Raw genomic sequence first — 15,741 nt, 5'->3', positions numbered from 1 at the left:
TTGGTCCCTTTTAAATAGAGAAAATATATTTACACAGCAATATAAGTAAATTGGATTTATTCATGCTCTGTTAAGTTTTTTATTAATGCTAAAATGTAATTAGAGAATTTATCACATTAAAAAACAAAAATCAGAAATACTTCAAGATATACAGAAAATCATCTAACAGACTCAATTTCTTCATCTGATATAGAATTTCTATTAAGAAAATACTACAGCAAACATACTTGATAGTGCATTTTTAAACGTTCTGTCAGATATCATGAATGAGACAAAGATACTCACTAGCATCACAGATACCAAATATTAAGTATATGAAACATTCCATATTTTTAAAAATTATAATTTTAACAGAAACAAAAGGACCATGATAGCAGGTACCATAACTATGTGAATAGAAAATTCAAAATATGTATCCACAAATTAAAACAAGCAGAAATTTAGTTTGTTACATTTCTGCATAAATGATATTTTTATATACAAACATTTATTAAATGTTATTTTAAAAGATACATAGAAATAAATGTAATGAAAACTCTTTAAGTTATCTATCTATTGAAAATTAAGAAACATTGCAGGAAATTTTTTATATACTTAAATAAATAGAAAAACACACCATGATTTGATTGTCTATTGGGAACTCAATCTTGTAAAGATAAGAATACTTCCATAATTACCTTATAGATGCAATGCAATCAGTCAAAATCCTAATGGTTTTTATTAATGTATTTTTTGGTCCTATTTGACGAGCTATTTACAAACAAAAAATGAAAAGACAGAGGGCCAAATGTAGCTAAATTTCTTTTGCAGAGAAAAATATTGTTTACTAGGCCCTAGGATAAAGTTAGATTTATTAAACTGTGCCTTTTCATGATAAGGCAGGATGAAGAAACCAAAAGAACAGAATATAAACTCCAGAAACTATCTTTCCCACATATGGAGAATAAATTTGTGATAAAAATAGCATTGGATAGCACCAGGAAGGTCACTGTGTTTTGAAATAAGTGTTACCATATTAACTGCATATAAATATTTTAAAAATGAAACTTGACTTCCATCTCCCTATATATATATATGATTAATAATAACGTAAACAAAGTTTAGAAATATTTTACCAATAAGAAGTATAAATAAAATTGTACAACATAGTAACAATTTAGGAATATTTCCCCCAAAATTAACCCTAATGTGTTCTATATTTATTGGTGTCATAAATCAAGTACTTTAAACACCAGTAAAATTAGCATACAAAATGCACTGGAAAATATCATGAAAATACTCAGCAAGTGTGATTTAGAATATTATTTACAAATTAAAGTTTGAATAAAATACTATGCAAATCATTTCTTATTTAAGCAAGAAAGTTTAAAAAATAAAATTTATTTATAGTAATAGTTAAATGATAATAAATAGCTTCTCACAAATTTCATCAATGATAAGAAGGAAAACTTAGAAAAAATAGTGTGAAAGAAATTGAGCTGGCTGGGCACAGTGGCTCACGCCTGTAATCCCAGCATTTTGGGAGGCTGAGGCAGATGGATCACTTGAGGTCAGGAATTCAAGACCAGCCTGGTCAACATCGTGAAACCCCGTCTCCACTAAAAATACAAAAACGTAGCTGGGCGTGGTATGCGCCTGTAATCTCAGCTACTCGGAAGGCTGAGGCTGGAGAATTGCTTAAACTTTGGAGGCAGAAGTTGCAGTGAACCAAGATCTCACCTCACTGCACTCCAGCCTGGCGACAGAGTGAGACTCCATCTCAAAAAAAAAAAAAAAAAGAAAAAAGAAAGAAAAGAAAAGAAAAAAAGAAATTGAGCTTATAAGATCGAGTATTCTTTACTGTGAATTATTTTGTGGCTTTTTTTTTTGGCGGGGGGCGCGGGGAGGTTTGTTTGATTGTTTTTGTATTTTTCAGATGGAGTCTTTCTCTGTCTCCAGGCTGGATTGCAGTGGTGAGATCTTGGTTCACTGCAACTTCCACCTCCCAAGTTCAAGCGATTCTCCTGCCCCCGCCTCCTGAGCAGCTGGGACTACAGGCGCATGCCGCCACGTCCAGCTAATAAATATATATAGTATTTCAGTAAATTTTTTAGTAATTTTTTTTTTTTTTTTTTTTTTTTTTTTTGTATTTTAGATGGGATTTCACCATGTTGGCCAGGATGGTCTCTATCTCCTGACCTCATGATCCGCCCATCTTGGCCTCCCAAAGTGCTGGGATTACAGGCGTGAGCCACTGGACCCGGCCCATATTGTGGTTTTATTTTGTGAAAAAAATGTGTGATAGAAAATCTCCAAATATGCGAATTTATTTTTTATTCCCTAAATTTGGAAACACCAAACTAAACATGACACTACTGGTTATCTTCCAAAATATGTAATTTTACCTTTGTAACATTGATTGGTTTTACTCTGGAGATAAGTGGCATGGGGTCACACAGACCTTTAGGCTATCTGTTCTTCATGTTTAAATGTATCATTTATTGTTCCATGCTGGGATACTTATACATAGTGTACTTATTTTCTTCTGTGATAGCTCTGTCAATTTCAATATTAATATAAGTTGAGAATTGGATATTTGCCTGCTTAACATAACATGTTTAATATGAGAATGAATATATAATGTGAAGATTAATTTTTAAACTGGCAAAATGAAATGAAGCTACCTCTATAAAAGAATAACACTTGAGAAGTTTTAATTTTTGACCTGTCCATTCATATAGCTGCTCTTTTTCTTTTTTAAAATTTATTATTTGTTGATTGAATTCACATATTTGTTTGTTGTACTTCTAACTCAAAAAGAAGAGTCTTCTTAGAGTGATTGCTTTTCCTAATGGTTCACATACAGCCGCAATTTAAAGGCAAATATTCTGTCTGATAAAATTAATTATTTGTTTTTCATCTCCAAATATGTATGCTGCCTACCTACATAATAGCTATCAGAGGTTTGTTATGAGTTCTACATTCTCCAATGAGATTTATGGTAAAAAAGCTCTTCACACTTTACAATGTAAAATGTCATGTGCGTTAATGGTTATGATGATATTAGAATAATCCTATTTTTAACAAGCACTCATAGGGATATATTAAGAAGACATAAACACCTAGACCACATCAGTTGCATTATGTGTAAAAACTCATTATCCAAATGTTAATACAATTGTCATTCATTATGACAGGAGAACAAGATATCTTCATGAGCAAAAGTAAATGTGTTTGCTACAGTCTTGGTTTTACTTTTGATATAGGCAGCTGTTTCCAACAAGACAGCTGTGGTAGGATAATAGAAACTATGCAGACAATAGCTGGCTTGCCATATGATAAGTAATCCTCTTGGAGTGATTAGATGAAGAGCTTCTTATCCAGTGAAGTATGTGCTGCTTTTCAGAGTGATGCAGAACTTTGCAGAAAACTTGTAAACACTCATCAAGATGGCATAAATGGCTAAATGCTAGTGGAAGCCTTTCTCAATGATAAAAATACAAAGTATTGAAAGGCATTTGGTTGCACAGCTTACTGTTAACCATTATGGGATCCAGAATTGTACAGATTTGAGCTTGAAATCATCCTCTGAACTTTGTTAGCTGTCTCTTTGATATTTTATACATTGAGAAATATAATTGTTCTTATGTGATTGTTCTGATGGTTAGAAAAAAAGGGTGAATGAATGAAAACTAGCTTTACAAGAGAAGGAGTGACGAGGGTATAAAACAGTTCAAAAGCAAGGAAAAGAAAAAAGTAACATACTTAGATTTATTTATGCATTTGTTTTTGTTCAATGATTATAAAATAAGTTTAAAGAAGTAAAACATGTAGAAAGAAATGTATTCATTCATTTGAAAGAAGAATCAATGAAATTTATGTGATATGCCTGATGATAATGAATCGTATTAGTAATTTTAATTCACCTTCAAAATAACTTGATCGTTTGGTTCTACTCAGCCAGCAATACTTCATGCTGCTGAATGTTTTCCATGTACACTGTTTATCTTCCTTCTTTCTCACACCAAACCTGTCTTTTGTGTTTAACCTAAATCAGCAATGTTACAAATTCTCAGTTACCCGTACTAGAAATTCAGAAGCACTTTGAAGTACTTCTATGCCAACACATAGACTCAATTTCTACAAACTTCTGAAATTTCCACCCACATAGTTCTTGAGCCACTTTTTTCACCTCTATATTCACTGTTCTTACCAAGGCTATTGTGTGCTCCCTGCAATAGCTGCTTAGTTCATAATGCACCACTTTTCTCTTTCCTCACAGCTGCATTATGTTGTTACAGATAAACTCTCCAGACAGCTATAGAGTCCAGTGTCTACACTTATGCTTTAAATCCCTTACCCTCTCTTTTTGCAAGGCACAATTCTAGCAGTTTACAGGTCTTTCTCTGAAGAATTCTGTGTTCTGTCTCTAAAAAATAATTCCGGTTAGCTATAAATATATTAGAATTTCTTAATCTTAAATATATGTACACACCTATATCTATAAACATACCTACATGTAAGCATATAGATACAGTTCTATTGAACTAAATATGTACATGTATATACACATACACACACATATATACATAGAAGTATATCTATCTACCTGTCATCTATCTATCATTCTTGTATCAAACAACATAGGCCAGGTTATGCTGTGGCAAAAAAACCAAAATCTTTACCAGTGCTTAAAATGACAAATGCCTTTTTGCATATGATATCTGGTGACATATGAGTAGTTTATGCTCATTTAATTCATTTGGGGTGATAAACAATTTGCATGTTCCTGGTTGCTGTGCAGAGCAACAGAGGTCTCTGAAGGATCTCAAACCAGTAATTAAATATTCTGGCCAAGAAGTAATTCTCATATCTTAAAGCACATGTCGTATCTTCAGCACCACCCAGTGTTAATAAAGAAGATCATCCTTGTACCCAGAAAGCGTAGTGGAAAATACTCGATGAACTGCATTAATTCCAATGACAATCCACTTTTCTTATGACCAAAGGTAAAATATACCCACTTCACCCCCAGTGGAAAAAAAAAAAACTCCACAAAGTCCAGTTCAGTAACTACATCACTGCATCAGATTTAAAGTTCAGGAAATCTTGGGTAGGTGTGATTATCACTTCCTTAGGCTCAGATGGTACCACTTTGATTTAGACCCTTATGGAATAAAGGCATGAGTTTGCTCCGTCTTCTTACAGTCAATCTCATATTCATTTGGTAATGATGGAACAGGAAAAATATATTGACAATAAATACGTCCACTTGGATAAGTGAAGAAGGAGAGCAATACTGATCTATAGAAATTTTGAAATTCTGAATGTCTCTTGGCAGAAAAGTTAGTGAGGAAGGAGGCAGGAAACTCCTTTCTAAGGCCCTCTTTTCGGGACTAGAAACCTTGTTCTACAAAGACCCTGACTCTGCCCTCCTGAAGTTTCTTTCTTTTTCCTTATTACTTTTGCTGTATCTGAAGGGACTTTACAAAATACCTACTGTATTAGTCCATTCTAACACTGCTATAAAGAAATACCCGAGACTGTTTAATATATAAAGGAAAGAGGTTTAATAGACTTACAGTTCTGCATGGCTGAGGAGGCCTCAGGAAACTTATAATCAGGGCAGAAGGGGAAGAGGCACATCTTACATGGCAGTAGGTGAGAGAGTGCTAGCAAGAGCAGGAAAACTGCCTTGTAAAAGCATCTGATCTTGTGAGAACTTACTCTTTATCATGAGAACACCATGGGTGAAACTACTGCCTTAATCCAATCATTTCTCACCAGATCTCCTCCTAAACACCTGGGGATTACAATTCAAGATGAGATTTCGGTGGGGAGACAAAGCCTTACCATATCACCTACTTTGTGGGTTGTGTGAAACTTTTTAAAGCTCACATGATGCAGAGACATCTGCAGACACAAGCTTTGTTTTAGGTCCTGAATTGTCATGTTTTCTTTCAGATACTTTAGAAAAGATAGTCCCTTCAAAAATATAATAAGCTTTTTGTCTACTCAGTTTTGGTAGCCTCCAAGTGATAAAAGCCTAACTACCACTGGTAAAATAGTAAGCAGAAGAGCCAGATTCAAACCTCAACTGTGGGGCTCAGGATCCACGATCCTAATCACGATGCTATGCTGACTCTCGTTCACTTTTTTTTTTAGCTTTCCTAACTATAATCATTTTGAAGCGCAATTCCATTTATCTTTCTGAGTCATTTTATTAATATCTGTAAAATATCTTTCTGGAATAGTTATTCAAATTATCTTTAATCCTTACATCTAGTTATAAACAACTGATATCTTAACAATATTGAGGTATTCCAACTCATGACAACGAAATATTTCACTTTTTGCTTGGTTTTTCTTATTAGACTGTTGTTATACAGTTTCTCCCTACTTGATCTAACCATTAGTGATAGGAAAATGTGGAATTCTCCAACTGTAATACTGGATTTATCTTTTTCTGCTATCAGTTTTGCTTCATGTATTTTGAAGCTGTTGTGATATATAAATATTTAAGATCATGGTGTATCCAGAATTGGTTCGTTCTGGTGGGTTCTTGGTCTCGCTGACTTCAGGAGTTAAGCTGCAGACCTTCGCAGTGAGTGTTACAGCTCTTAAAGGTAGCGCGTCCAGAGTTGTTCCTTCCCTCCAGGGGGTTCGTGGTTCTCACTGTCTTTAGGAGTGAAGCTGCAGACCTTTGCAGTAAGTGTTACAGCTCATAATGGTAGTGCGGACCCGAAGAGTGAGCAGCAGCAAGATTTATTGCAAAGAGTGAAATAACAAAGCTTCCACAGTGTGGAAGGGGACCCCAGTGGGTTGCTGCTGCTGGCTCAGGTGGCCAGCTTTTATTCCTTATTTGGCCCTGCCCACATCCTGCTGACTGGTCCATTTTACAGAGCACTGACTGGTCCATTTTACAGAGTGCTGATTGATCCATTTTTATACAGTGCTGATTGGTGCATTTACAAACTTTTAGCTAGACACAGAGCACTGATTGGTGCGTTTACAATCCTTTAGCTAGACAGAAAAGTACTCCAAGTCCCCACCCAACCCAGAAGCTCAGCTGGCTTCACCTCTCAATCCCCACCCCCAAACAGGACACCCCGACTGCTGTTGGGAATTGGGCGATGACCATTCTAGCTACTTCCTGCTGGATAGGGCAAAGAAGGGGCCCTGAAGCCATAGTGTCCTCCAGAGGGGAACCCTTTAGGCAAGTGAAAGGGCCAGTGGATCAGTTCAGGGGTCCTCAGTAGAAGTTGTTAGTTGAGCTCATTTGGGGTTCCATTTGTAAGACCATCTGTAGTTTGATGGCCTTTATCCTAGAGGAAACAAATTTGACAAGGAGATTAAAAATGCAGGGCACCAAGGTGAGTAATAGCAAGATGGCTGTCATGGGACCTAGAAAGAGGAGAAGCCATGATGCCTAACTCCGGAGGTTGGTATAAGAGTTTGAAAGGTGTTGTCTGATTTCAGAAGCCTTTTCCTGTAAATGCCGGGCAGCATCTCATACTATCCTTTACTGGTTAGTGTAAAAACAACACTCTTTCCCTAAGAAGGTGCAGAGTCCTCCTTTCTCAGCAGTGAGGAGGTCTAGGCCTCAGCAGTTTTGGAGAGTCACTGCTGCCAAAGAGTCTATTTAGGATTGTAGAGTAAGGATAGATTTCATTATTTCTTGTAAACTGTCTGAGAAATCTTTTGAGAGTGTGTGATAGTTAGGATAATGAAGTAGATAATCTTGCTATTCTGGTTCCTGTAGCAGTAGCCATTCCTAACTCTATAAGTAGGGGTATTAGTTGTATGGCTCTGTGCTGATGGACTTGAGTTTTGAGGGGTACTGATAGGGTCTGATTTCCTGGGGCAATGTTAATGTTGGGACTTAGAAAGACTAAGATGCTAGTGCCTGTCCAGTTAGTAGGGAGGCAGATATAGGTCGACGTTCCACATAAGAAGAATATACCTTGGCTGGATAGACAGAACTGGTTGTTTATGATAAAATGGTGTGTGTTTATTGTTTTCCTTTTCCCATACTCCTAGAATGCTTCCCAAGATAGCTCCGGTGAGTGGCTGGAAAGGGATATTGGGAACAAACTGAGTGGCTCTCTGTGTTCTATATTATTTTTGTCCTGGCAGGAGCTATAGTATATAGCCTTACTGCAAAGAGTATGGTTAGTATGCTGCTTAATAATATGATGAAATAGTAAAAGGATTCCATTAAAGGGGCACAGAGAGGTGTTAAAGATTATATAGGTTTTCACTTATCTTTTTTAAGGAGGAAGGTGTTTTTCTTCAGGATCAGTGGTAGCAGCTTTTTTAGTCTGTGATGTTTCCTTCTGAAATAGAAGATGCAAGTCCTCCAATGGTTCACGCGTGTATCAAGGCTGGTCTGGCTGATCTTGGGACTCCTGAGCTGACGGTCCCACAGGTTCCTCAGGGGATGTCCAAAATTTAACTCGGGTGTGGTGAATCCAAGATTGCACTCCTGCCACCTTAAGTGCAGAGGTAGAGAGGATTAAGGAGTATGGTCCTTCCCACAAAGAATCCATAGATGGGGAGGTAGAGGGGAAAGATTTGACCAACACCAGATATCCTGGTTGAAACAACTCTGTTCCCTTTTTTCTGTGACAGCCTTCAGGTAGGTTTTTAAGGTTTTCTTGATATTTTGCCAAAGAAGTTATACCTTTGACCAAGTTGACTGTTTCTTGATCAAGTAGGAGGTCATTTGTGGGAAAAAGTCATCCATACAGTATTTCATATGGACTAAGTCCCATTTTGTGAGAATTTCGGATTGTCAACAAGGCCATGGACAAAAGAGTAGGCCATGGGAGATGGGTTTCTTGTGTTGGTTTCCTTAAGTGCCTCTTGAGTGTTTCATTTGCCTTCTCAACCTTCCCTGAGGATTGTGACCTCCAGGCACAGTGAAGGTGATATTGTATCCCTAGTGCCCTGGAAATTCCCTAAGTTATCATGGGTTTAAAAGCCAGACCATCGTTGTTCTGTAAGCTTTGAGGAAGCCCAAATCTAGAAATTATTTCATGAATTAAGACTTTATTCACTTCCTGAACCTTCTCTGTCTTGCAGTGGAAAGCTTCTATCCAATTTGTAAAGGTATCAACACAGACCAACAAGTATTGAAATCCCTTTGACTTAGGCACATGGATGAAGTCTAACTGCCAGTCCTCTCCAGGATAGTGACCTATTCCTTGTTCCCCCAAAGGGGCTTTATGATGGACCAAGGGGATTATTCCTTTGGCACACCTCACAGGTTTGACTACCTGTTAGATGATCCGGAGGAGATTTGTCCCTGTAAATAGGGATTTGGCCATTTAATTAGTGTTTTCAATACCCATATGAAAAGTTTGGTGGATGGTTTTAAGCATTTTCCACTGGCTGGTTTTGGGTATAAGTACCTTTCCTTCTTCTGTCATTAACCACCCTGAGGGGAGAAAACTATGACACCGCGAAAGTCCCCATTCTGCTTCATTCGGGGAATACTGGGGCTTAATATCTTGGAGGGGGTTGTTCCATACCAAGGGTCCTTCCATAGGTATTTCTAATGGGAGGTTCTGCCTGGCAGCAATTTTGGTCTCAGCATCTGCCCAGTGTTTTCCTTCTGTCTTTTCTTCTTCACCTTTCCGATGGCTTTGGCAGTGTAAGACTTTCACCTCCTTGGGTTTTTGCACTGCATTCAATAATTCCGTAATTTCCTTGTGGTATTTAATGGGGGTTCCCCCAGAGGCTAGGAACTCCCTTTCTTTCCATATTGCAGCATGAGCATGTAGTGTTAGACAAGCATACTTGCTATCTGTATACACATTTATTCTTCTTCCCTTTCCCAGTTCTAAGGCTTGGGTAAGTGCCACTAGTTCTGCTAACTGGGTGCTGGTCCATGGGGGAAGAAGCTTACTTTCAAGTACTGTTACATCACTAACTATGGCAAAACCTGCCCTTCATATCCCATTCTCCACAAATGAACTTTCATCAGTATACAGGCTAAGGTCAGGATTAGCTAAGGAGTCTTCTAAGAGATCATCTCGGGTGGCATAAGTCTGGGCTATAATTTGTTGGCAGTCATGCTTGATTGGTTCCCCATCCTCTGGGAGAAAAGTGGCATGGTTGAGGGCCACACATGTACATATTCGAAGCACTGGTCCCTCAAGGGGTAGTGCCTGGTATCTAAGTAGGTGTTTGTCTGATAGCCATAAACTTCCTTTGGCACCTATTATGCCATTGACATCATGAGTAACAGTGAGATTCTTTCCTTGTATTATTTGGATAGCCTCTGACACTAAGATGGCCACTGCCGCAACTACCCTTAAACAGTGAGGCCAGCCTTTTGCTACAACATCAATTTCCTTACTTAGGTATGCCACTGGTTGTGGGGTTGTCCCACGAGTCAGAGTAAGGACTCCAAGAGCTATCCCAGATCTCTCTGTGACGTATAAAGAGAAGTTTTGTCCTGTGGGAAGGCTTAAAGCTGAAGCTTGTACTAGGGACTGCTTTAAGGTTTTGAAGGCTGTTTCTGCCCTTGGTTCCCATTCTACTAGATGAGTATTTGCCCTCTGGGTCTCCTTGATTAGAGTAGAGGGGCCTAGTTATCTCACTGTATCTATAGTCGGCAAAAGCTGGTGATTCCAAGGAACCCCCACAACTGTTTTAATGTCTTAGGGTGAGGATAAGACAGTACAGGCTGCATTCATTCCTTGCTGAGGACCCTGGTCCCTCTGGCTAAGATTAGGACTAGATATTTGACCCGCTATAGGCAAAGCTGGGCCTTCAACCTAGACGCCTTTTACCCTTGTACTAGAAAGTTCAAGAGATCTAGAGTAGCTTGCTGGCATGAGGCTTCTGAACTGGTAGCCAAAAGTAAATCATCCACATACTGAAAGACCAGAGTGCCTGAACTTGAGAAGTGGCCTAGATCTTGGCCAGTGCCTGACCTAACAGATGAGGACTATCCCTAAACCCTTGAGGCAAGACTGTCCATATATGTTGGGACGTGTGGTCTGTGGGATCCTCAAAAACAAAGAGAAATTGTAAGTCAGCGTGCAGGGGAATACAGAAGAAGACATCCTTGAGGTCCAGAACAGTGAACAATTCTGCTTCCTCTGGTATTTGAGAGAACAGGGTATACGGGTTGGGTACAACTGGATATAGAGGAATTACTACCTCATTGATGAGTCTAAGATCTTGCACTACTCTCCACTGACCATTTGGTTTTTGTACTCCTAGAATTGGGGTGTTGCAGGGACTGCTGCATTTCCTTACTAAGCCTTGAGCTTTTAAATGTTTAACAATATCCTGTAATCCTTTATGAGCTTCAGGCCTTAAGCAATATTGCCTTTGATAAGGAAAAGTGGTGGGATCTTTTAGCCTGATTTGGACTGGGTGGGCATTTTTTGCCCTTCCAAATTGTCCTTCCAGTGCCCAGACTTCAGGGTTGATTCCCTCCTGAAGTAGAGGACAATAAATGGGTAACTTATTCCCCATATTCATGTAGATAATAGCTCCAGCTTTGACTAATATATCCCTCCCTAATAAGGGTGTGGGGGTTTCAGGCATAACAAGAAAGGCATGTGAAAAGAGTAAAGTCTCCCAATTACAACTGAGGGGGTGGGAGAAATACCTTGTTACAGGCTGTCCCAGGATTCCTTGGATAGTAAGAGACCTTGAGGACAGCCGTCCAGGACAGGAGATTAACACTGAGAAAGCCACGCCAGTGTCCAGGAGGAAGTCAATTTCCTGGCCCTCAATGATTAAACGTACCCAGGGCTCAGTGAGGGTGATGACATTAGCTGGCACTTGCCCCAGGCACCTTCAGTCCTGTTGTTGGGTCATCTGGTTGGGGGCTTCTGGCACAGAGAACCTTTGTCCTCTGAGGCAGTGCACCTTCCAGCGATTGCCTAGGCATAGCAGACACGGACAAGGGGGCAGCTTGTTTCTCATTGGACAATTTTTTTTTAAATGTCCTTGTAAACCACACTGATGACAAGCCCTGCGTGGTGACTGGCCTGCTCCATTTTCTATCCTCTCTGAACCACCAACGTTTGTTTGTCTGAGGGCCATGACTAAGGCTGCGGCCTTTCTCTGATCTTGCTTTTCCTTTTGGGCCTGTTCCTCTTGGTTCCTATGATATAACACTGAGGTTGCCAGGTTTAATAATGCCTCCAGATTTTGTTCAGGGCTCAGGGCTCACTTTTGGAGCTTTCTCCTGATAACTGTGGCTGATTGGGTAATAAACTTATCTTTTAGGATCAGTTGACCCTCTAGTGAGTCAGGTGACAAAGGAGTATATTTTCTTAAGGCCTCTCCTTGCTGCTTGAGGAAAGCAGAAGGATTTTCTTCCTTTCCCTGAGTTATGGGGCCATCATTGAATAATTCACAGGCTTTTTCCTAATTCTCTTTAGTCCTTCTAGAACACAGGTCAACAGATGTTTGTGACTCCAGTTCCCATGATCTGAGTCAAGGTCCCAGTGGGGATCCATACTGGGGATGGCTTGCTGACCAGTAGGGAATTTGTCCCTTTCTTCAGTTGTCATTCTATCATTTACTTGACTAAGATAAGAGGTATCTCCAAACTCTCGGGCTGCAGCTAAAGCCACATTCTTTTCATTAAAGGCCAGGGTTTGATCTAACAATAGCATGTCATCTCTCCAAGTGAGATCGAAGGTTTGTCCTAGACCCTGTAGGACATCTATGTACCTATCAGAATTGTCTGAAAGCTTCCCCAGATATGCCTTGATCTGCTTTAAATCAGAGAGGGAGAAGGGGGCATGTTCCCAAGTTGGACCAAATTCCCCTCACCCTACAGCTTGAAGGGGACATAACTGAAAGCCCAAGGGTTTTTGTGGTCCTTTGGAGATTTATTTGCTTACTTCTTTCTGGGCAGAGGAGATTAGAGGAAGCTTATCATTAACAGGAAGGGGAGCTATAGTGAGGCTAGGATATGGAGGTAAGCTGAAAGGTCCTCCTGTGGGATGTAAATTGCAAGCTTTGCATAGTTGCGTATTCTCCTTCAATGAAAATAAAGCTTGGACATAAGGTATTTCACTCCGTTTGGCTTCCCTCTTGCAGAAAAAGTCAAGCTGCAGGATGGTATTGTAATTTATACTTCCTTCTGATGGCCATTTTTCCCCATCAGAGAGAATATTGGGGACAGGCCGCAGTGCAGGAAAAAAACATAAGCCACCTCTTTTTCAGGGTTTGCAGGTCAAACTGGTCCCAGTAGCTTAGGATGGATTTCAAGGGTGAGTCTGTTGATGCCTGAGTGTTTCCCATCTGAAAGACAAAACCGCCTGCAGTTTTGCTTTGTTTATTTCTCCCCATGCCCAAGAACCCACAATGGTCCCTGGACCCTGCTGATCAGAATAGTTGCGCTCACCAATGCAGCAGTAGAAACATCTCTTGCCCAAGAAACCACAATGGTCCCTGGACCCTGCTGATCTGAATAGTTGTGCTTACTGAAGCAGCAGCAGAAACACTAGACCACAAGGAGGACTGAGGAAAGTTGGATTTAGTGGCCCTTACTGATGCATTCTCAAAAACCTGCACCCTTGCCTGTCCTCCTAGACCACAAAGAGAATCAAGAAAAGTCGGATTTAGTGGCCCTTACTGATGCATTCTCAAATACCTGTTAGATTCCTAAGCATTCTCCTGTTAGTATTGAGACCTTACCTGTGTCCTATGAAGATATTATGCCCCAAAAATGAAGTGGAGGGCCATAGCCTGAGGGACAGAAGGGATCTCCAGATCTCCAGAGTTGGAAGAGTGATGCCTTTTGTCCTCACTTATATGAATAGGAAGGATACAATTTCTGAGGCTCCCCATATCCTAGCTTTAGGAATAGCTTTTGTTCGGCATGTTTGTCTGAGGAGGGATCCTAAAATTCCAGGTAGTCCCCCCTATGATGGGGCTTCGGGGAAAAATTATGTCTTTCTGATTGGTGAGCCCAAGTGCCTAAAGAAGGTAACAGAGTCTTGAAGTTTATACTAGAAATCATTCTTACAGGAGAAACTAGAAAAGCACCAGAGACAGGGAATGGTTTTTTGAAGTGTGACTAGCCTTGGAGAATAGAGGCAGGAGGAAGTTTGTCTGGCAGGCATTAGGACCCAGGAAGCCAGGGTCAGGATAAATAGGATAGACGGTGAGTCTCACTTGGGTAACACAACTTTGAGAGTTCCATTCATGGCCGCAGAGTCAACCAACTTGCTGTCAAGACCTCAGAGCTGAATGGCTTTCCTGTCAACCCTTGGCTCAGCCCCAAAGTACAGGAAAAGCAGAAGCTTGTTCCAGGCAAACCAACGCTCCCAACTCCTAAGAGTTGGGGTTTGCTAGAGAGCCCTTTCCCAGAAAGCCTAACACCGGTGTGTTTAGTCTGGCGGCCACACTAGTCACTTTTAACTGGCAGACTTGTGCCCGGTATTTAGCCCCCAAATTCTAAGGAAAAATAGGACAGAAGAACAAGTGAAAGGGGTCCGATGGTACTCACTGCTTGGTGAAAGGCAATAGTCCCTTCATGGTCACCAAAATGTGTCCAGAATTGGTTGCTTCTGGTGGGTCTTTGGTCTCACTGACTTCAAGAATGAAACCATCGACCCTCGCAGTGCGGGTTACAGTTCTCGCAGTGGTGTCTCTGGAGTTTGTTTCTTCAGATATTCAGATGTGTCTGGAGTTTCTTCCTTCTGGTGGGTTCGTGGTCTCATTGACGTCAGGAGTGAAGCTGCAGACCTTCACAGTGAATGTTACACCTCTTAAAGGTGGCACGTCCAGAGTTGTTTATTCCTCCTGGTGGGTTCCTGGGCTCGCTGACTTCAGGAATGAAGCTGCAGATCTTTGTGGTGAGTGTTACAGCTGTTAAGTTGGCACATTCCTCCCAGTGGGTTTGTGGTCTCACTGACTTCAGGAGTGAAGCTGCAGACTGTCACAGTGAGTGTTATAGCTCATAAAGGTAGTGCAGACCCAAACAATGAGCAGCAGCTAGATTTATTGCGAAGAGTGAAAGAACAAAGCTTCCACAGCATGGAAGGGGATCCGAGTCGGTTGCCGCTGCTGGCTTGGGTGGCCAGTTTTTCTTCCCTTGTTTGGCCCCGCCCACATCCTGCTGATTGGTCCATTTTACAGAGCACTGATTGGCCCATTTTTCAGAGTGATGATTGGTCCGTTTTTACAGAGTGATGATTGGTGAGTTTACAAACCTTTAGCTAGATGCAGAGCGCTGATTGGTGTGTTTACAATCCTTTAGCTAGACAGAAAAGTTCCCCAAGTTCACACCTGACCCAGAAGCCCACCTGGCTTCACCTCTCAATGATGTCTTTTTGAAGAATTGACCTTTTTGTCATTATGCATTGGTGCTTTTATTGCTGATCACCTTCCATCTTACAAAGTCTAACTTGTCTGAAATCAATATAACTACTTCAGCTTTGTTTTGCATAGTATTGGCATGGTATACATTTCTCCACCACTTTACTTTGGACTTACATCTTTATATCTAAAGTAAGCATCATGTAGAAAAAGCATAATTGAATCTTTTTTTAATCAACTCTAACTATCTCTGCCTTTTAGTTGGTGTATGTAGACCATTCATTTTTAAATGATCCTTGTTATAGTTAGAATAACATTGCTCATGTTTTTGTTTTCCATACAGTGCATTTGTTTTGTTTCCTTCACTCTTTCCTTCCCTGGTTTTAATTGAATATTTTCTATGATTTTATTTTAAATGCTTTTTTTTCATACCTGTTTCACACCCTTCGGAATTTTTTT

General features: G+C 40.0%; 1 long non-coding RNA gene across 1 annotated transcript in view; it reads right to left on the bottom strand.

Annotated features, from left to right (window-relative positions):
* LOC105488648 (uncharacterized) overlaps positions 1–15,046 on the bottom strand; it is a 66,184-nt gene extending 51,138 nt beyond the window's left edge. The window contains exons 1-2 of the long non-coding RNA XR_011620862.1: positions 14,471–15,046; positions 4,340–8,471 (exon numbers count right to left, since the gene is read on the bottom strand). This is a non-coding gene — a long non-coding RNA (uncharacterized lncRNA). The remainder of the gene's footprint in view (positions 1–4,339; positions 8,472–14,470) is intronic.
* Between the last annotated feature and the right edge of the window lie 695 nt (positions 15,047–15,741).

Source organism: Macaca nemestrina, chromosome 3, assembly GCF_043159975.1.
Source record: "Macaca nemestrina isolate mMacNem1 chromosome 3, mMacNem.hap1, whole genome shotgun sequence".
NCBI classification, from domain to species: Eukaryota; Metazoa; Chordata; class Mammalia; order Primates; family Cercopithecidae; genus Macaca; species Macaca nemestrina.
This window is presented reverse-complemented; position numbering and strand designations above follow the sequence as displayed.